The 21,771-nt window shown below is 37.4% G+C and overlaps 1 pseudogene; it reads right to left on the bottom strand.

Moving 5' to 3' along the window:
• Positions 1-20,562: 20,562 nt before the first annotated feature.
• Positions 20,563-21,487, bottom strand: LOC101707782 (ras-related protein Rab-5A pseudogene; annotated as a pseudogene).
• Between the last annotated feature and the right edge of the window lie 284 nt (positions 21,488-21,771).

The following is a 21,771-nucleotide window of genomic DNA, read 5'->3' as shown; positions in this document are numbered from 1 at the left end:
ATGTCTCTCACCATATACTAAAATAAAATAAAAAGGTATGAAAGATATAAATGTTAAAACAGAAACAGCCTGTTGGAAAACAAAATGAGTGCAGCTCTTGAAGCTATTGATATAGGGCAAAGAATTTCTAAATAGAACCCCAGTTACAACAGAAATAACATCAAGAATCAACAGTTGGGATCATGTCAAATTCAAAAGCTTCTGTAAAGCAAAGGAAACAGCTAACAGATTAAAAAGATAACTTACAGAATGGGAAAAATTGCTAGATATTCCTCAGACAGAGGGCCAATACCTAGTATATGTAAAGAACTAAAAAAGTTAGACTCCACCCCAAATATAAAAAACCCAAACAAAAATGGGTTCTATGAGTATCAAAAATTGTATACACCCAAGTTGGATCAAGTTTATCAGTTTCTGCCATTTTCTCTGTGTCCCTTTGCATAGGGCACCCAGAACCAGTTAAGGGCTTTCTGCTGGATCAAGGCTTTGATTCAGTTCTCCAAAATACATACATCAGAATGTATCTGTTACCTGACACATCTTCTTTTGGTCTACTTGTCTGGATTGCCTAAACTTAATGAATTCAGTCATTGTACTTTTTCATTCTGTCCACAGCAACTAAAAATTTCTTTAAAAATTATATATGTTGCTTGCATTATATTTCTATCACACAGTTTGCTTCAACATGGCATTATAGTAGTCCTTTACTTCTTTCATCACACCTTGAATTTTTTATTGATATTATTTAAGGTCATCTATAATTTCATCCATTATATTTATATTCCCAATATCCAACATCATACCTGTCACTTCAGAGTTTTTAAATAATTACTTGCTGACTGAAGACATTAATGAAATAATTATTTCATTATCAAGTTGATCTCTGGACAATGACTGTTACCCTCATAAAATCTATTTGCAATCCTGTGCTCAGAATGATCTTTGACAAATGTATAGTTGATCCTCTCTCTCATCCAGCCAAAAAATCTTTAGCAACTTTTTAAAAAAGGTAGCAAGATTTTACTTTTATTAAAGGTAGGAGAAGAAACTTGCTTTCAGAGCAAGTGTGGGCTAATAAAAAGGAAAAAAGAAATACCCTCTTCAGAGTGAGATTAGGCCACTATGAAAGTGAGAACACAGTGGCCAAAAGCTTAATGGCAGCCATTTTTTGTATCTCCCACTCCTCAGCCTGACATCAGACCTAGGCTGTCCTGTCAAAAACCTGCTGGAATTCTCAGAAGAACTGAAGATAGCACTTTCTGATTGGATCTAGGTGGAGGGCTTGGGCACATGTCTCCTTGATCTCCCTGATTGATAAGTCACACCCACTTATGCAGCTAGCTTGTCACACCTCAATCTCCTGCCTCATTTCGCCCTGAGAAACAAAAATCCTCATAATTCTTTATGGGGTGCTGAGGGTGTGGAGGACTCCACCTTTATATGACTACTGCCATATGGCCCTACCTACTGACCTATTTTATGTGCTCTCCAACTACATTGAGATGTTTATGGCTCACTGGTTGTGTTGGAAAAAAAGCCTGTAAAAAAAACAATATGAAAGGAGTTAGTGTCTATATGTGAAGGACTGCTGAGTTGCTGGTTCAATAGGGAAAGATTGGTGAATTTGTCAGAAGTAACTTTGCTATTAAGTTGAAAATGTAGACCTCAGACATGAGAAGGAGCACATTAGATTTCTATCCTTTCTGTGGAGAACAGAATGTGGCAAAGAGCAATATTAGATAAATTACTAGGAGCCTGAGAGTTATAGACTTAGCAAAGTTAACCATGTTATGGATCTAATTACTAACAGGAGTTTCAATACAGATGCTTGTTCAAGATGTAATTGATTAGGGGTCTTAAGTGACTACTTATATGCACCCAGAGCAGTACTAGAGTCATGATTTTTGAAGAGGAGGCTCAGATCTTCCAGCAGTTCATAGGAATAGCTTTCTTCTTTTAGTTTGTCTTTTTTCTCAGACAGTTCAGGTGCAGCTGGGTCTATAATATTCCCCAGGGTATGCAACTTCACAAATTTATTGTAAGCACAGAGTGGGCAAGCTTTGCAGACCCATTAGGTGGCTTCTGCTAGTGGTAGTCCTGTGAAAATTCAGGTGACCATTTCATATATATGGTTTTTATATCTTTTCACTGCATCCCTTGAGGAGAGGCCAGTTTCAATGGTTCCTCCAGAACAGGGAATAAGGATAGGGTCTTGAGTGAGGTATAAGGCTGCACTTTTTGTCTCTTTCATCAGCCTTTTGATTTCCCAGTGAGACTTTAGACATGTCTTTTTAGTGTCCATTCCAATGAATGATAGTGACCTGCTTGAGAAGATAGACACCTCCATGAGTTGTAGAATTTCCTCCTTGTGCTTTACTGATGATTACTTATTAGTTAGCAAGCCCTTTTCTTTCCAGATTGCTGCATGAACATGTAGCACTGGAAAGGTATATTTGGAGTTTGTATAGCTATCAATTCCTGAGTAAGGCAATGGGTTTTGCTTTCTGAGAAGAGGTCCTTAGGGGAAGGGATTTGGTCTCTATGATCTACTGTGAACTGATACCTCAATAACCTGTCTTTTGAAGTTCTTCTTGGACAAAGCTTCTTCTACCAGTGAACCTTACCTCCCAAGCATCTTTCAGGTGCAAGTCACTGATGTCCTGTCTGTTTGCATAAATCTGAGAAATTACCTGTTAACAAGGGTGGCTAACCTCTAAGCCTTTAGGCTTTGGTGAGGTAGGATTAAGAATAGTGCAAGTCATTATGTTAACCTCAGGGGCGTCTACAGCATGCTCTAGCATAGTCTCAACAAGTAAAATCTGCTTTGGTCTTTGCTGAAATTGGAGAATTGTCCCCAATTTTGCTGGTGCATCTCTTCCTAGGGAGGGATAGGACACTGTGGGACAATTAAAAGCTCATGGTTTGACCTTTGAATTTACTTGTCAAAGCGTGAGTAAAGAAGCACTGTCTAGGTCTTTCTTCAACCCCAATTATGGCTATAGATCTAGAGAAGGGTTTTCTAGAGAAAGAAGTTAAAATAGAAGCAAAGGAAATGAAATTGCTTGCCTATGACATTGAGGGTTACACAGGGTTTCTTACAGGAGACAGAGATGTCCATGAACAGGAGCATTGCAGGTTATCCTAGACCCTTTTAGTCCTCTTCATCAGAGCACAAGATTAGGGTTTTGGCTGGTCTAGATCTTCTTTGGGAGCAAGGAAAATCAGTCCTCCAGTCTCACTATAGACATATCAGCCATCTGACAAAAGGGCCAGGGCCTAAGCAGTGGGTCGGTACAGTTATGTGCCCAGTGTCATTTTTTTGCAGGCCTTGATTGCCCCTGGGTTTTCTCTTGGGCAACTTGGATGTGCTTAAAGCATTGCCAACTGTGACAGCCATAATTTTGGTTTGTATTTTTTCTCAGCTCTCTCCTTTTATCCTCATCTGGACCTTGATTGCTGAAAACAGAAGAGACCATGTCCAGAAGTTAGGTTATAGAGGTCTAGGGTACAACAAATTGCCAAGACAAAATGGATACATCACCAAAAGAGGTCAAAAGCAAAAGCCAAAGGTATGCTAGCCTCTGATGGAAACAGGTGGGAGAGATTCATATCCTCATGAAAGACAAGTGGGTGTCTGAGGACAAAATCATCAATTATATCACTTTTTTTCTTTTGCAGGCCTCTTTAAGTACCATGGTTCTTGGGCCTTTACAAAGATAAAGAGCCATAAAAGCCTGAACATAAGAGATTCCAAACAACTTCCTTTGTCTTTTGCAAAAAAATCTAACTAAAGAATAGTATTGTAATCTAGATTGTCATTCTATACCCATCTATTGCCATTTTTTAATATATACTTGATCCAATCAGTACTGCAAGAGATAATAAATTCTTTTTTTCAGATTGTCAGGGTCAAAAAATTCCCAATTTTTAAGGATAAAGCATAATGGCAAAGTCTGTGGGATCTGTAAGATTTTTCCCATGGTGCATTGTGGAGCCTAGTGAGAGAAAGGGAGAAGACTAGGTCTAGGATCCTTCAGATAGCATTCTACTCAGAAGGATTCAGAACTACTAAGTCCTTAAGGCATCCCTTGGGAAACTCAAGTACTACTAGCCAGACATCTCCAGCCAAAGTAGCACTTGTGCCTTTTTATTTATTTCTTTTCCTTACAATTCTTCATACACTGTGGTCACCATGACTCCTTAGAGTGAAGTGTGAGGCCCCCTGGGGCAGGAGGCTCCAAGTAGTCACTTGAGAAACAGTATCCCTTAAATTTATCCTAATAATAAAATCTTTGGTAACTAATTTAAGAAAGTAGAATTAAAAGCCCCTCCCCCTTTTAGCACTTATGAGGGAAAAAAACTTGTTTTTAGTAAAAGGCTAGCTCAACTTTGCATACTCACAACCAATTGAGTTGACCTTTACTTGTGGCTCCTTTTGATTTGCTCAGGCCTTCAGGCACATTACTAAATTACCTGAATTTCTGTTACAGAAAAAGGATGGACTCAAACCCAATTCAGAACAGAAGTGGAAAGGAGGCCCATACTTTCTAAAAACAGAGCCTTAACTCTTATTTACAATGGTGAGATTTCCTGGTGTCCAAGAGGTCAGTTAAAAAAAGAATATGGAGAGCAAACATGGCAGAACCATGTGACAGACACATGTGATCAAACTTTCTGACAAATTTGGAAGATCCATGTGACTGACTTGCACGACGAACCAAAATGACAATAAAGCATGTTGGAATCACATGACTTACTCATATCACAGATCAGAATAACTGGAAAACGTGGCAAAAAGGTAGACTGGGATGAAAAAAAGACCCTAAGTTAGTGACTTACTAAGTATACTCAGAGATAAAAAGGTCATTTAGGGGAAAGGCACAGATGAGACTTTGATCATAAGCAGGCATCCAAAACCATGAAAAAGCTGAACAAAGTACTAGGGAAAACAAAAATCTGAGGACAAAAAAAGCTTATTAAACTCTAGGTTGCACACATTGAACCTGAATGATTTGTTCTATGACTGGGTTAATAATAGACTCTCTGGCAACTCTTAACTGATTCATACCCACAATGAGTTATTGGAAACAGAAAAGAGAAGAAAGCAAAAAAGGAGATAAATTTAAGCATATCTACAGGCCTCTTACCAGCTGGGAAAAGCACAGAAGCCATATGCTTTCCCTTCCCCATCCCACATGGTATGATACACCAGGAAATTGTTCCCAGAGCCACAAGGAAACTTCCTGTGTTTTCCAGCTTCCATTAACTTTTATGACCCTCTATCTCCTTCCTTCTCTTGACAACAAAACGCCCATACTGTCAGGGAAGGGAGATGATGGACTACTGTGAAAGAGAAAACAAAGTGACTCCTTCAGTAGCTTTTATATTTGACTGAAACTAAATTTCTTAATGTGACTAACTTGGATGTGGTAACAAATTAATGCCCAAATCTCAATAGTGATTTCTTTATTGACCACTGTGTATTTCCGGTGTAGGTGAGGAAAGAAAAGAAAAAGGGTTGCTTCACAGAGTCACTCAAGGACTAGGTAGCTAAAGACACCATTTTGTAGCTGAATCATCTCCAGTTTACAAACACTGTATTTCAGCTATTTCACCTGTGCTTTATTATTTCTCTACTAGCAACATTTTTCAACCCCTGAGAGAACTAACACACTAAGCCCACTACTAAGTGTAATGCATTCACTTTTTTTCTATGTGTTTATAATGGTCTTCTTTATGTATTGTCCTCAGGAGAATTGAAAAATAGCAACATAAATCATTTTCTCGGTTCTGTGGATCAGTTGAGCAACCTTGACTGCAAGTCCAGGAGGGTGTGTGTTGGAGAGGACGAATCTCAGTCTCTCTCTCTCTCTCTCTCTCTCTCTCTCTCTCTCTCTCTCTCTCCCTCTCTCTCACCTAAAGGAAATTGTCAATATTAGATATGAAAAGAATCCTATAGATCATCTGGTCACATTGTTCTAAACCATGGAAATACCTCAGAATAACTTCAAGAGCTTGTTAATTCAGACACTTGAGATTCCATTTTAGAAATTCTGACTCAGTGTTTGGTAGCAGAACTATGATTGTACATTTTTTAAACAATAGAATTTCAGTAGAACATGATTATTTTCATAGTTTGTTCTTTACCAGATGTATAATTGGTTATGACAAATTTTCTAAAGGCTGAATGTCTGAATTTCTCCCTTCTTAACTGGTAAAGAATAATTCTGTGAGCTCTAGGTAAAGGTACTCTGAGAAAATGGAAGCAATGGATAAAATTGGTACAACTTGGATGTATGTATATAATTTTTAATAACATAGGACTGAACACTTAGGTGATTTACCCATTTCATTACAGCATTTGGCTTATAGGCAAGAATTTGAGTATCATCCCTCTAGTCTAAACATTTCATTTTCACATTTAGAGTTGCCTTTGTCCCCTTTGTGAAGAACACACTTCAGAAGAACTCAGTTGCTGCGTGTCTATGTGTTTTCTTTGGGGGGTGTCCAATAGCCCTTCTCTTGCTAAGAGTATGCTCTTATCCATGAGTTTTAAAAAACTTTTTCCTAGGATCCAGTAGAGCCATTACAAGGCTACATGTTTTCCAGGATATTCTGGAGATCTAATTATTCCAGGACACTGAGCTTTTAAGCCAGAGATTTACTCTCAAGTAATGGAAAGCAGGTGGGAAAATTGACCATAGGAATCACATTGTTTTCTTAAAAATGTGGGGATAAAAACAAGCATAGTGATTCAACATGATTGAATAGAGGAGGAGACACATTGGAGCTACTCAGAGAAAATAAACTAAAAACAGAGGTAATTGAAAAAAAGGGAGGACCATACATCCTGATGCCAAAATCAACCTGAAATAAGAGACTTGTGGATCAAACAAAACATAGGCATTGGACCTTATAAAATGGTGAAGCAGCTCACAAGGCTACCAGTGATGCTGCAACTGGCACATGGAACAGGAACTGCCATTCTGGGAATTTCTCAAAAACTGATAGACTGCAAAGTATGGCAAAGTCAATCCACACAGGGTAGACCTGGGGTATATGGTCTCTCATCCCTTTTGCCTTCCTGTAAACAGAAAACGTTATGGCCTGGCAAAAAATTTCACCAGCACATACAGGAGCTAGTGACCAGGAAGCTGCACTCTCCCTGACAGGCTGCCAGGGTTTGTGTGTGTGTGTGTGTGTGTGGTTTTTGTTTGTTTGTCTGTTTGTTTTTTGCACGATGGCTCTAACTGCAATCTGTAGGAAAAACAAGGTTAGGGATCACAACAGCAACCTCTAGGAAAAAAAAGGTTAGGGACCACAACAGTGGTGACAGTAGTAGTAGTGAATAGGACAGCATGACCCCTCATGCCCTATGACCAGCGAGTGCAAGAAAAGGATGCTGATATGTTGGATTTAAGCACCCTCAGGCAGAGATAGGACAATGAATGGCAAGTCAGCACTGCCCCCCACCATAGAGAGGAGATTGAAGCAGCACCAAGCAGCCTTGGAATGATGCCATGGCAAGTCAGCATTCCCGAGATAGAACATTGAAGTGGGACCTAGAAACCTTGGGCTGATTCTGCGGTGGTAGCAGAGGTAGTGGTGGTAGTGACAGTGTGTCACTGACACTACTCTGCCTGCCCTATGACAAGCATCATGAGAGGGAAGGGAGATGTGCAAATGGAGGCTGTACAAGGACCAAGAGGGGCTAACTGTACATGGGACTGGAAGCAGCCTCTGGTGGTTTCTGAGAGTGCCACAGGGACTGGGAAAGCTACACAGAGACAAGGTAAGGAGACATGGACAGGCCACCAAGGGGCATACAGAAACTTCCTGGCTGAACATTGGCCCCAGCCCCCACACCTGGAAGCCAAGATCAGCCCTAAACCCAGCACTAATCCTACTGCCAACTTGTCAGGTTGACCTGACACGGGCCTGGGCTCTGACTTGGACACTACCACAGAACTGTAGACACCACAGAAATATCATTGTGTTCTGTTTTGTTTTGTTTTACTTTATTTGTATTTTTCTATCTGTTTTTTTCATCATTTAGGTTTTTTATTTTATTATTTGTTTTGTTTTGTCTTGTTTCTCTATTTCTTCAACTATGTTTATTGATTTTTTTGATATTTTCATGTGAGTGAACATAGTCTCTAGTCTTTATGGTTCATTTTAATATTCTCTTGGTTTCTCCTTCATTAGTTCTCTCCTGTCCACGTCTCCAGTTTCGTAAAGTTTGGGTGATCATCCCTTACAGTTCAACCTTGCTTCTACTATATTGCTCTTCATTTATCTCTCTGTTTTGTCCTCCACTATCCCTCTTAAATCCCATCACAGGGTAAAATGACTTTACTAAGGGGAAACTCACTGCATACCAATTCCTGCTTTATGTTGGATTTTGTTATATAACTGTTGCTCTTGCTCCTATGGTTAAAGGTACCAAATTAATAGATACCACTGTTTGACAGTTTCTAGGATGTACTTGACACTATTGTTATTGCTAATTGTATTACTTAAACCAGAATGCCTTACCTGTTGTAATCAGTTGTTCTACTTTGTATGGCAACACTGTGATTTTCTGGGGTCATAACCATCACCGTAGTCCAACTGGGTGCTGAGCCAAATAGCAACTTCTCATCCCTAATAAATTAGGTAGGTAAAATCTTGGGATAGACACAAAGATCAAGAGCCAGTTACACCTAGAAGATATCTCTGAGGAATAGAGACTTCCTAGGGCAGCCTTGGTACTAGTGACAAAGCTTTCTACCACAATAAATTTACAAGAATCAATACAGAAAACAAATTAAAATAAAAAATAGAAAATTATAAGATGCAAAACCAAAATACAACCCAGAACCCCCACCCACCTAGGACAAATCCAGTAGACTAGACAGAGGAAATCAGAAGCCACCCACCTGAATTTTCTGAAATGATAGCCACAGAAGTAAATAAACAGATGAATGAGGCAACAGAGAAAACCAAAAATAAATAATTTCTCAGGTAAAAAAGAGATGATGATCATAATGAAAGACATGCTCAGAAAATCTAGAGAGAGATAGATAAAAATGAGAGGAGCATAATAAAATAATGTAAACCATGAATGTCAAACATAGGAAAGAAATGGAATCCATGAAACAGATTCAAACACATAAATGGGAAATTAAAAATTCCATCAAACATTTGTAAAGCTGATGTATGAAAGTCAGGACAGAATATTAGACCTAGAAGACAGGATTGTGGTTAGTGATCACGAAAAGAAAGATTTTTTAATAATAGAAGGGAACCAAGAAAAAACAGTCCAACTGCTGCAACATGATGAAAAAAGAACATCATAAGGTTGATCAGAGTCAATGAAAAAGCAGGAGTAAGCACAAACTACATAAAATCCTGTTCTCAGAAGTAATGGCAGAAACTTCCCAAGGATGGGAAAAGAATTTCACATGCAGATAAGTGAGGCATATAGAATTCCAATTAGCCATGACCAAAATAAATCCATGCCAAGATATACAATAAGATTATAGAAATTCACCACAAGAACAGAATATTAAAACCTGTTAGAGAAAAGAAACAAATCACCTATAAAGGAAAGCCCATCAGAATCACAGAAGACTTCTCAACACAAACCTTTAAGTCAAGGAGAGCTTGAAGTGAAGTATTTCATGTCCTGAAAGAAAACAACCTCCAACTCAGATTGATGTACCCTGCAAAACTAACTTTCAAAATCAATGAAAAAGGATACTTCCATGACAAAGAAAAACTGAAGAAATTCATGACCACTACAAAATGTTCTGAAAGATATTTTAGAAAATGATAACAAAGACCACAATTCCAAGAACACCAACAGAAAAAGGCCACCAGGCAAGACAAGCAATTAAACAGAGGGGGACAGGGTTCAGGTGAGGGGTTTGATGTTCTTCTAAATAGCCTACATAACAGCTTATCGAATATGCTTGAATAAATGAAAAGTAATTGAAATTATCTCATGCATATTATCAAACCATAGTGCAACGAAATTGGAAACCAGTGGCGAAAGAACCCACAAAAATTCCATAAACACATGGAAATTAAATAACACCCTTCTGTACATCCAATGGGTTACAGATGAAATTAAAGATGAAATTAAACACTATCTATAATTAATGATAATGCCGATACAACATTCCAAAACTTATGGAACACAGTGAAAGCAATCCTATGAGGAAAATTTTTTAGCAATGAACTCTCACATCAGGAAAACAGAATGAACTCAAATAAACAACTTAATATTGAACCTCAAACTTCCAGAAAATGAAGAGCAAATCAAACACAAAGTTTATATGAAGGGTGAAATTATAAAGATCTGAGCTGAAATTAATGCAATTGAGACTAAGAAAACAATACAAAGAATTAATGAATTGAAGAGTTGCTTCTTTGAAAGACTACATTGAATTGGTAAACCCTTAACCAGCCTTATCAAAAAAAAGGAAAGAAAAGACTCAATTCCAGGCAATTAGGAATGAAGAGAGTGAAATCTTATCTGATCTTACAGAAATACAGAAGGTCATCAATACCTACTTCAAGATCTTTTATTCTAATAAGCTGGAAAACAGGAGATATGCACAGATTCCTAGTTACTTATGAATTACCACACTGAATCAAGAAGATATAAAAATTCTAAATGATCCAGTATCACTCAATGAAATTGAAGATGTAATTAAAATCTTACCAACAAAGAAATTCCTAGGTCCTGATGGATTTACTGCTGAATTCTACAAGAAATTTAGAGATTTAATGCCATTATTCCTCAAACTCTTTAATGAAATTGAAAGCAAAGCAATACTCCCAAAGTGATTCCTGGAAGCAAGTATTACCCTGATAACAAAACCAGAGAAGGAGCCAATCAAAAATGAGATCTACAAACCAATCTCCCTAATGAACATAGACATAAAAATCCTTAATAAGATACTGGCAAACAGAATGCCAGTATCATCAAGATTATCCACCATGGCCAAGCAAGATTCATCCCAGGGAGGCAGGAATGGTTCAACATATACAAATCAATAAATGTAATATACCATATTAATGGAGCCAAAGACAAAAATCACATGATTATCTTAATAGACTTGAAAAAATCATTTGAAAAAGTCCAACATCCATTTGTGATAATAACTCTACAGAAAAATTGGAATAGGTTTTTTATCTCAATCTAATAAAAGCCATCTGTGACAAACCAAAGACAACATCATAATAAATAGTCAAAAACTGAAAGCTTTCACTTTAAAATCAGGAACAAGAAAAGGATGTCCACTATAACCACTACTATTTAATATAGGTCTGGAAACATTAGCCAGAGCAATTAAACAAGAGGAAGAAATGAAAAGAACAAAGATAAGAAAGGAAGAACTTAAAATATAATTATTTTCAGATGACATGATACTCTATGTAGACTATCTCAAAAACCACCAAAGAACTTCTTGATTTAATGACCAAATTCAGTTCTAGCTGGATACAAAGTCAACACTCAAAAATCAATAGCATTCCTGTATATAAATAACAAATTTACTGAGAAAGAAATTAGGAAAACCATGTCTTTCAGCATAGCATTGAAACAATGGAAATGCTTAGAAATCAGTCTAACAAAGGAATGAAAAGATATTTAAATTAAAACTAACATACTCTGAAAAAGGAGAATAAAGAGGATATAAAGAAAATTGAAGGATATCCCTTGCTCATGGGTAGGAAGAACCAACATAGTAAAAATGGCCATACTCACAAAATTGTTACACAGATTTAATGCAATCCCAATCAAAATACCAATAGCCTACATCACCGAACTACAGAAAAAACTCCTAAAATTCATTTGGAATTTAGTAGAGGTCAGAAAAACAAAAACAATTCTGGGCAACAAAGGCAAGGCAGGGGGAATCACAATTTCCAACTTGAAATCACAGATATACTGTGATAAAAACATCATGGTGCTGGCAACAAAATAGACCCATGGATCAATGGAACAGATTAGAAGATGCAGAAACAACTCAAACACACTGAGCCACCTTATCTTTGACACAGGGGACAAACACTTTCACTCTTCAATAAGTGGTGCTTTGAAACACCAGTTTTCCATATGCCAGAGACTATAACTAGAGCCATATCTCTCACCATGCAGTAAACTAAAATTGAAACGGATGAAAGATCTAAATTTTAAAACAAAAATGCTAAATCTGCTGGAAGAGAGAATAGGTAGAACATTTGAAGACACAGGTACAGACAAAGACTTTATGAACAAAACCTGATTACATTGGAAATATTATAAAGAATCAACAACTGGGCTGGGGATTTAGCTCAGTGGTTTCGTCGCCTGCTGCGCAAGCACAAGGACCCAAGTTTGATCCCTGGTACCAAAAAAAAAAAAAAAAAAAAAAAAAAGGATCAACAACTGGGATCTCATCTTATTAAAAAGCACTTGTGGGCTGGGGATTTAGCTCAGGCCAGGGATTTAGCTCAGCAGCACTGCACCTGCTTGGCAAGTGTGAGGTTCTGAGCCCAACCCCTGGCCAAAAAACAAAACAAACAAACAAAAAAGCACTTGCACAGCAAAGAAAATCACGGACATGGTGAAGAGACAACCAACAGAGTGGGAAAATTTTTTTGCCAACTGTTCCTCAGACAAAACGCTAATATCTGGAATACATAAAAAACTGAAAAAACCAAATCCCCCCCAATTTAACCACCCAACTGGAAAATGAGCATCTGAAATGAATACACATTACTCAGATGAAGAAGTAGAAATAGCAAATAACTATGTGAAAAATATTTAACATCACTAGTCATTTGAGAAATGCAAATTAAAACAACAGTGAGATTCCATCTCACTCCAGAAAGAATGGCTATTATAAATAAATAAACCAATGACAATACTGGCAGGGCTCTGTGGAGGAAGGAACCCTTCTCCACTATAGGTGGGAGTATAGACTGGTGCAACCACTGTGGAAATCAGTTTGGAAATTCCTCAAAAAATTCAGACTAGAGGATCCACCTGCCCCAGCTATCCCCCCTCTTGGTATCTTCCCAAAAGAATTAAAACATCATACCACAATGATATATACACACTCATGTTTACTGCAGCACAGTTTGTAATAGCTGAATCTTGAAAACAGCCCAAAAGACCATCAGCTGATGAATGGATAAATATGTATTTTTTAATACAATGGAATACTATTTGCCATAAAGAATAATAAGCTAGAGCTATTTCTAGGTAAATGGATGCACCTTGAGACCATACTCTCAAATGAAATAAATAGGACACAGATGTAAATATTACACTGTTTTACTGGTGGGAGAAAGTGTAAGTGTAAATAAGGATCAAAATGTATGATATTGTGAAATAGGAAGAAAATGTTTAAATGGTAAGGGGCATTAGGGAGGAGAAAGGGGAGAGGAAGGAAAGGAAGAAGAAAAAAATAAGAAAAGAAAGATAAAATAGAAACAAAATTTTTGTAAATATGGAGTGGAAGAAGGGTTGAAGGAAAGAGGGGAATGGGAAAAATAAGAATCAAGATATATCAGGTACAGGTAAAAATTCCCTATGATAAGTGTGAACAATATGTATGTCTAAATTGTACCAATAAACTAATTAATTTGAAAAGATCAAGGATAAAGCTGGCTGCATTGGAAAACACTGTGTGATTGTTTGTTTCCAATCCGAGATGAACCAAGAGTCCCAGGAGACTGTCAAAGAATCTTCAGAGGTCTAGGAAAACAGCTCATGCCTGTGCTCATCTCTTCAATCTGATAAAAATTGCTTGAAAATTCTAGGTTTTAAAAAAATTCTCGAATTTTAAGGGTACTCTCCTTACTCCAATGCTCAGGTCTGCCAGGATGCCCCTTCCCTTCCTTTCCCTTCCCTTCTACTCTCCTCTTCTCCACTTCTAATATTCAGGTGTCTTGGGGTCTCTCCTCTCCACTCCTCTGCTCTCCTCTTTTCTACTTCCTTCCTCTCCCCTATCCCTCTTCCAATATTCCTCTTCCTCCCTTCTCTACCCCTTATCCTCTTTGTTATATATTTTGAAACAACCCCAGTACATAACCGTTGCCATGATCTGAATAATCAAGTATAATTGCTAATTGTTTAGAGGCTACACAGAGGTCTATGAAAACTTTTAGGGGTAGAGAGAAGGCAGCTCAGTAGACAATAAGTGTTTGATTCATTGCCTTAAACCCCATTCCATTTCATTGATTATTGGAGAAGAAAGGATTTGCCTTTTGTTGGAAATAAAATAAATATTCCCAATACAGTTCGAGTGTGCAATTTCTTCTACCAGCTCTAGAAAGCCACAACCTAAAAATGTTCTATGTGTGTTTGGTACAAATCCTTCTTGGTTCCAGAACTGAAAATGTAGTGTTAATGTAAGAAACATAAAACACATTGCCTATAGTTTGCCTATAGTTTGTAGTTTCCCAAACTATATTCTGATGTACACTAGTACTACTAGACACACTGAGAAAAAATGGATTCCCTTGTAAAACAAATTTGATAAAGCTTCATATTTTAAATGTCATCATGTAAGATTTGCTTTGCGTATAATTTTATTAAAGGCCCTGAAAAGCCTTGCAGTTGTAAAAGCAGCTTGTCTTTTTAAACTCCTTATATCCTAATCATGAAAACTTGGTACCTTTCCAAGGAGGAGCATCTTTTTATATTATTCAGATCACCATTGGGAAAATGCTTTCAGAACCAGACATGGTAGACAAAGAACCTCTGGAAGCCACCCAGTGCAAAAGATATCCCTCATTTAGGTTGTATTGGTACTGTATACATGGAATGGTTTCTGTCATTACCTAGGTGAAAGGAAAAAAATCTTTCATTTTTGCAAAGGCCAGTCTAATTATACAGTAACAAGTATTGACATTTCTATTGAAAATATTTCTGAAGCTTCATTGAATAATTTTTTAAAGAATATTGCTTTAAAGGATATTAGGAGCCCAAAGACCTAACTTTTCTAGCAACTCTGCCACAAAATAGCAGTATACCATTATGCCATTTGATTAACTTCCCTAAGTATTAGTTTCTTCATCCGTAAATAGGAATAACAACTGCTGTCATATCCATATATGGGGTTGTTATAAGGTTTAAAAAATGAAATATATTTGTTCATTTGATAATTATTCCCTGGCATTGTGGAAGGGACACAAATCACAGTGAGGTAGGGCTTCTACAGTGAGATCCAGGACCAGGAGAGAGCTAGCATTGCATCAGGATTTTTAACAATGTGCACAAAGTACTGTGATATCTTTGTTTTAGAAGGACTAGAAGTGAAAAAAACAAGACCAAGGAAATGCATCACTTAGATCTCAAGCTTCAAAAATATCTCCCACCCCATCCCTTCCCCATTTTGACAGATCAGAAAACTTAGGGCTGAAGGCAGCTGTAGTACAGGTACTGGAAATATATGCCTCATGTCTCAGTGCTGAACTTCATGTTGCCCTATGTCATCCACAATCCTTGCCCCAGAAAACAAGGAAACAGGTTCAGCATCTATTTGCAGGTACTCTCCTTTCCTCTCAGCATCTGGCTCAAGTTAATATCCTACATGAGTCCCCCAATTGCCTTCCTTTATAATTCTCACAACATATCTTGCAAGCTATGAATGTAACAAGGACCTTCAATTTTCCCTTCCCATCCAAGTTCTTGTTCAAGTGAGAACTTGAAAAGGAGGTCACAGAAGAGATTTCTGTCACCTCAGGTGTCTAGTAATGACAGATGCCTGGGATGACTAGATCATGAGACTCACCCAGGCTGCCAGTTTTTTTGAGTTTCTGACCTCTGGTCTATAGTTGAAAATTTGTTCTCTGTGTCCTTGATACTCTTTCTATTAGATGTCCTTGATAACAACAGGACAAGGGACTTTTCTAACTTCTTTCTAAAATAGTCTTCTTTCTTGCTTCCTTGTAATGATCAGCACTGTAATCAAATATTTGCTGTCACTTATAGTCAGTCCCAAATGTCACCCAACATATATAACCTTTACCCCTGGTAGACATGAGCCCAGAGGTCACTTACCCTGTTGTAGCAATTGTTTTTAATGCATAACAAGGCATCCCAAGAGTCAGTTGCTTGTGACATCACACACTTACCATTGCAATGTTAGTGGGTCAGGAGCCTATATGTAACATAGTTTTATTTTCTGGCTGTTAGTCTCTCTATGAGAGGGTGAAACAAGTCTGCACACAAGATGATGGCTGGGGCCACAGTAACTCTAGGTTCTACTGGGTGGCAGGATGCACTTTCCAGCTCCTTTCATATTGGGGGCAGTATTCAGGCCGTAGGGCCCATTGGAATAAAGACCTTAGTTCCTCATTGGCTATTGAGCAGAGGATGCCCTCTGCTCCCATCCACATGGACCATTCCATGGAACAGTTCACAACATGGAGGCTGGTTTCATCAATGTGAACATGTAACATTGAGCTCCAGAAAAGGAATGTATAAAAACAATGGAAATCATAATTTTTCGTAACCAAATCTCAGAAGGGACAGCTCTTTGGTTCTGTTGTTTTCTATTAGAAGCAAGTAACTAAATCTAGGGATAAAATTGGTAGAGCAAATGACACAAAAAGTGGGCATCATATAAGGATGTGAATATTGGAAGATAGAGATCATTGGAGAATTTGAGGAATCTTAGACGGCTACCTCCCACAATTGTCATATATTGGACACATGGAAAATTCTGAGATTTGGGCTTCTCTTCCTGTAATGTCCTAATCTCATGGTAGTTTCTGCTGGTTATCTCCTAAGATAATTTTTCAACCTACAATTTCCTCTTTAGTTTAATAGTGTAAAAACTCAATTCATCCCATCCTAATGTTTCAGATTTTTTAATCTGGCAGAATTTTTCATCTTCTCCACAATTTTTATCCTCTGGACTCCACTTCTCTTACAGGAATTCTTTGATTATTGGCTCTCAAAGTATGTCCTACTCTCTAATTTTCTTTCCATTCTTTAGTATGTTATCTCTCTGTGAGCTTTGACTAGTTTTTGAAATAAGCCAGATTGCTGATCCTGATGTTAATGATCAGGAATATGGACTCTAACGTTTCTTCCATAGATTTGTCTCTTTTTTCTTGATTAAAAGGAAAATATAACTACCAGTCATCTCACTGAGTTTTATGTCACTTATTCCAACTTCTGGCACCAGAAGTACATACACTTTTTATTCTTTAATCATAACAGATTTACTATTTCATCAGGCAATGAAAAATAGTTCCCAAAGGATAACATGATTATTTGGCATGAGGTTAGCTTTGTATTTAATGAAGACAAATTAAAACTGCTTCCACAGAAGAGAGATCCTCTCCAGGATTTTATTGGGTTTTCTATTCATTATAAATCAGGCAATTGACTAATATTTATTAAGGCCCTATAGTGGGCCCAACACTACTTTAGGTGCTTGGAGTATTAAGAAGGGAAAACTTAGAGATGGGAATTGCCATCAAAGGTCCAATACTCTGTGGTTTTCCATAAGGTAGGGCTTATTTGATTGATACCAGATATAATACATGAATTTAAATAATATTACGAAGACCTGTACAATTGTGTCTTAGAATGGATAAGACTTCATAAGCATAAGAAGAAATAGGGAAGAATTGCATAAATGAAGATGTGGAACTAAGCAAGGGATCAGATGATATTTTGTCTTTTTGAAAAAGAGAGATGACATGAAGAAGGGAGACTATGAGAGAAGGGAATGAGATACAGGAATGGGAGAAAATAGAAGGATAGAAATGATTAAGATATGTTACTTGCATGTTTAAATATACCAAAATGAAACCCCTTTTACTGTAACTAATAAACACTAAAAATAACTAAAATTATTTGAGGACATAAGTAGCATAATTGATAAAACTGATTGATTATAAAGGTATGTACAACTCTTTGCACTGTAAATGAAGTGTGTCTGCTAAATGTTTATTAAAAGGATCAAATATGTAAGAAAAACTTTAATAAGTTGCAAAAAGTAGAACAAAATAAAACAAATCTCAATGTCAGTTCACATGAATAGCTTGAATTTTCTGACTTTTACTGGTAGGGAAAGATTACTTTCAGCTCAAATGTACTTGCTAAATCTGCACTCTGTCCATTTTTATAATCTCTTATTGCCATTTCCTTCAGTGAATAACTGCTTTGCACTCAACTGCTGATACTTGTTTTAGTACTAAAATTTGCCTCAAACATCTATTGTCCACCTTTTTAATATTATGCCAGTACTTTTCCTTTATAAACATTTATAAAGTGCTTACTCTAAACCAGATTTTATGATAAGTCTCTAAGTGAATAATTGATGAATAAGACATGGATCCTACCTTTAAGGAGTCCAGGGAAGTATGGGGACAAATGAGAAGGTATAAATAAATCTCATATAATGCAAACTCTCCAGTGCCATGGGAAATGCTAGAGTACATTGCTCTGAGACATGTTCTTCAGCTGTGTATATGATATTTGCTTTTCAACTATGCATTTTGTAGACCTCAATTCTGTCACACATTTTAAAATAAAAAATGTGTGCATGCGTGTGTGTGTGTGTGTGTGTGTGTGTGTGTGTGTGTGTATAATTTATTTCTCCTGTCTGGGCATTATATGGCCTATAGTCTCTCCTACCAGTAACCAAGTAACTTCTGGAATGCTGGAATGTCACTGCATCATAAGCTGATGCTCTGGATTCTGATCCATTCTCCAAAGGGCTTTAGTGTTGCTGGGAGAAGAGGTTGCAGAGCAGCTAAGACAAATCTTCCTTTTTAGCCAGGAAGTGTACCTGTAACCTCACACCTGGGACTGGTGTGTAGTACAATTGGTGGGAAGTAACAATTAAACTGAAACTTTGGCTCCTGTGTTCTGTGAAGCCTTCCCATGAAAATACATTCCTTTCATCTTTGTAGGACTGAGAATTGAAGTCTCATCAGAATAAGTATTTTCTTAGTCCACCAGAATGTAGAAACTTCTGTGCTGACATTTGCGTCATAATGAAAATGTGGTAAGTCAGTAGGCAGGTGGTAGAGCCTGCCTGTGCTGGTCTGATAACAGTGATGTACGATAGATGTGTGGCTCTGGCAAACAAGACCAGTAAATACAGTGCATACTTGACAGTATGGAAATAGGGGAAATTTCACAATATATCCCTGTCAGGAAAATGGGTCTTGCTCTCTATCCAGGCTCCTGAAGCTAGTAAACACTATTGCACACTCAGGTCTATTGAGACTTTGACAGTAACCATGGTAGCAGGGAATTACTGCAAGGCTGCAGGAGTTGTAGAGGTGCTTGCTATTTGCACAAATGGAAAAGAGAATCTTTGTGGTAGAAGTGGACAAATGCTGGCTGGAAGTCAGGGTGGAAACAACAGATGCATTTTCTAATAATGATGGAATTTGTGTTTTATTTGCAAGTTAAAGCTCTATAATAGTTCTCTCAAAATGAGTGCAGGGGATTGATGTAGGAAATATGTGAGATGCTTTTTTTTTTTTGCTTTTTATACCACTTTATTCCAACCTGAGCACCTCAATATAAAACTAAACACTGGTGAACTGTTTTCCTTGCTAATTCTGAATTACTGTAAAATGTACAAGAGGTCTGCTAGGAGTTCAACACTTAAATAGAGTAAATCATCTGACACATGGTAGATTTCATATAATGAAAATACCTAAAAATTAGTGCAATATATGGAACTTATCAAAATAAAATAGACTTTGAAAAACAAGGCTGTGAGACTGTTACTAACATTGCAATATTTATGTTACAAATTACAGATACATTGCTTATTATGGTTCTAGCCATGTAGGAACTGAAGCCCCTTTTTTTCAAAGGGTAAGAGAAAGAATTAGCTGTTTTAGTAAATACATTTTCTATACTTTTAAGCAACTCTTAAATATTACAGAAAAATAATAAACATACATGGAGGTTACAATGCAGTACCCTATTTACAGTACAGCTGAAGATAAAATTTAAAACAATCAAGTTGAATGTACATAATTGTTAGTGCACTGACTGTATTGCATCCAAAGAGAACAAAAGCCTCTTCCCTGCCTGCCAACAAGACCTATGAATGGCCAGCAGTGATTAAAAAAAAAAAATCAGATACCTGGTTTGCTTCATTTCTTTGAAGAGCTCACATGAAGGGAACACTATTCATTAAAATGGATTTATTAGTTTTCATAGTCCTAAACAAGGTGGAGCTAACATTTGACTTCATCCCATTTAGAAAAATAAAAGGACTGGCTATAAATTAGATGCTACTAATATTCCTTTTCTTCCTGGAGATGTGGGACTGTTTTCTTGTGGTTAACTTACTAAAATGTGGAATGTACATCTTAGATAACAGAAGAAAGTTTACCTGAATACTGTAGCTAAGCATAAATTTCTTTATAATCTCTAAAAATGTTTTTCAGAAAGCTCAAATTAATAATTTCTAATTTTTCACAGATGATTACTGTCCCAGTTTGGAGAAACTGGATGGTTAACTGTGGGTCCAGATAGTCATTTGTCTTTATCCCTAATGGTGAGAAGCGATTCCCTCCAACTTTCCAGTGAAACAAGTACACACAGATTTCATTTTCCCTTTCTATTGCTGAAACATTAGTCAGAGGGATACATGCATGTTATTAAAAATTAAGTTCAAAACACTTAAAATAATTCTGTATTAGAAACTTGACTCTATCATAAGTCTCTTGTTTTTGGGAGTCATACTGGGCTGGTTAAATGCTCCAATTCCACTGTTATTTGACATTTAGGAAGCAGAATATTCCAGCTAGTTCAAACTGGAGGTTTAGTTACTACAACACTGACTTCTGGTTGGTTGTGTAGGTTCAGTGAGGTCTACTCCTCTTCCTGTAGCAGAATTTGCTCCTGGATTCTGTGGTTCATTCTTTGGCAATTTTTTAGCTATTGCCATGAATATTTCATTTACATTCATTGATGTTTTAGCTGATGTTTCCATGAATAATAAACTGTTGTCATCTGCATAGGACTGTGCTTCCTGGAAATCTACAGCTCTTTTATTTGCTAGATCAGCCTTGTTTCCCGATAAAGCTATTACAATGTTAGGACTTGCTTGCCTCTGAAGTTCTTTAACCCAGGTTTTGCTCTTGCAAAAGATTCCTCATTTGTGATATCGTATACAACTATGGCTGCTTGTGCTCCTCTGTAGTACATTGGTGCTAGGCTATGGTATTGTTCTTGACCAGCTGTATCCCATATTTCAAACTTTACTGTTGTGTCATCAAGACACATAGTCTGGGTTAAAAAAGCAGCCCCAATGGTACTCTCTTGAAATTCATGAAACTGGCCTTTCACAAAACGAAGCACTAGGCTTGATTTGCCAACAGCAGACTCTCCCAGAAGTACTAGTTTGAACTGGCATATTTTATTTCCAGTATTTGGCCCATTAGGTCTTGTTGCTCCTCGATTAGCCATGTACAAATTTGAAAGAAGTCCCTAATTTCAGAGTCCTAAATGAACTTCCAGGATGCAAGGTGTTGATTTTTTTTCTTTTGAAGTATAGAAATCTGAGCCCGCACCACGCGGAGTCTCAGGGCCGCAGCTTCCCGGCAGCAAGGCCCAGGAGTGGTCGGAAGAATGAACGAGCCTGCAGCTGCGGCGGCGTCTCCTCCTCACGCCGCACCCCTGTGAGATGCTTTTTGACAAATTTTTCACTTCGTGTAATTTAGATTTAAAATGTCCCAAAAAGTCTCACTTTCCAAGCTAGAGCCTGTTTGGATGGGGTAAGTCACTGGAGATGTGACCTG

Source organism: Heterocephalus glaber, unplaced genomic scaffold (assembly GCF_053883595.1).
Source record: "Heterocephalus glaber isolate CG9 unplaced genomic scaffold, H.glaber_assembly_v1.0 deba00001613, whole genome shotgun sequence".
NCBI classification, from domain to species: Eukaryota; Metazoa; Chordata; class Mammalia; order Rodentia; family Bathyergidae; genus Heterocephalus; species Heterocephalus glaber.
This window is presented reverse-complemented; position numbering and strand designations above follow the sequence as displayed.